A 1,846-nucleotide genomic window follows, 5' to 3' on the forward strand; every position below is an offset into this window, starting at 1 on the left:
GCCCTCGGGGCTTCGCCCACACACAGGCGTGCACGAGCACCACTGTGTTGCTGCCATTAAAAGTATCAACAGCATTCTGATTCTAACTCTGATATAAAAAATCTCATAAGTGAATTTAGTAATGTATACGTAATATTTCTGCGTGACCTAGATTCCGAAGACTAGGCTGACCCCAGGTCAGTGGTGTACCTATGTAAATTGTGGGGCGTGACTAAGACTAGAGACCAGAGCCAAATGAGGAGGAGCCACAGAGTTGACGTCAACTGTTAGCTTTGTTGAGATTTAGCAGCAGTTTCAAATTGTGAGATTTGCAGAGGACAGAGACATCAGTGGGATTTGGAGGTTGTATGTACAGTGCGTCCTATTTACCCACCAAACTGTCGTTATTCAACTATGACAAGGCAAAATGGGTTTTGAAATCTATTACCCCTTTAAATACCCAAGCCGTGGAATCAAAAAAATCAAAAAGGTTGACTTGGCTGTCTATTAGATGTTTAGACTTTTGCTTTTCCAGATATTTTATTCAGGGGTGGAAAGGACAGTTCTGAAGATTTCAGCTAGCAACATTGGACCATGTGGTATAGCTCTGAGCTCACTGCAACATGCCGCGTTGGAGGGTCTTTGATTTATTAAAATGGGCGATAAAGGGAAAGGTAAGATACATAAACCAAATGATAAACTTAATTTTGCTCTGTTTAGGCTATAAGAGAGGGAAAACTTGATAGTCACAATAATTCATTTTGGTATAGAGTCACAAATCTTTTTATTCCAGGTCTTCATAGCAGCTAATGTTGGAACTCACACACACACACACACACACACACACACGTTCATCAGACTGACATGTTGAGTGATGCGGGGGAGACAGCTGCTAGATCAGAGACAGGTTACATACATTACATCTGTGTCTATTTACGTGATGGCATACTCAGTCCCTGGTAAGGATCCCGGTGACTGTTGCTGTTCTGTTGATGGGGAGCAGATAAATAACAGACTTTGTTATCCATTAGTTTGGCTGACTTTAAGTGGGCTGCATTTCTTACTGCTGTCAGAAACCAGTGAGTCATTGAGTTAATTCTGACCCGCTGTGGACTTTCTTAATGTTTAATTATTGAGTTGAAGCTCGGACTAACCAAATCCAAAGATGTTCTTTGTAGTTATTTAAGATAAGGAATATGAAACCAGATGGGATTAAGCTCTGTGGTGGAAGGCAGCCATGACAATAAAAGCTGTTATCAGTCCCACCTGGCCCTGTGCTGATTTCCACCTTTGATATCTGGTGTCATGGCGAATTGGTCTCACAGCTGGGCATCACGCTGGGAGACACAAACAGGATGCTGCAGAAAACAAGCAGCCCCAAAATGTGGCTTTCATCCATCAAATACAGCAGGGATGTTTGTCTTTGGCGGTGAGGTCCAAGCTCATCACACGCCAGTTACTCATCCTGCAGGCGAGTGTCACCTACCGGCCCTTTGATTCTGGTTTGGAAAGCATTCAAGCGACAAGTGACGTATTCAGTTTGATTACGCTTGTGGAACAAGACATGGGGATGAGTCGGGGAAGCGCGGGGAACATGTGTGGCAGAAACGGTGTAGAGCGGTGTAAACAGCATGGAGAAACATAACAAATGTAGAGGCTTCACTGCTCACTGACTGGTTTGATGTCCAGATCCATATCTCAATCCAACTGAAGACTTAAAGGAGTAGACTGACGTAAAATACCATGTCGCTATAGGCAAGGCAGCTTTATTTGTAGAGCATATTTCAGCAACAGGGCAATTCAAAAAAGTAAAAAAATAAAAATAAATTACAGATAAAACACAAGTATAAACAGTTAAAAATAAAAA

At 42.3% G+C, this 1,846-nt stretch overlaps 1 protein-coding gene across 3 annotated transcripts in view; it reads left to right on the forward strand.

Moving 5' to 3' along the window:
• Positions 1 to 1,846, forward strand: part of mlphb (melanophilin b) — a 49,416-nt gene that overhangs the window by 31,998 nt on the left and 15,572 nt on the right. The window lies entirely within an intron of this gene.

The sequence above is a fragment of the Etheostoma spectabile genome, chromosome 11 (assembly GCF_008692095.1).
Source record: "Etheostoma spectabile isolate EspeVRDwgs_2016 chromosome 11, UIUC_Espe_1.0, whole genome shotgun sequence".
Lineage (NCBI taxonomy): Eukaryota > Metazoa > Chordata > Actinopteri > Perciformes > Percidae > Etheostoma > Etheostoma spectabile.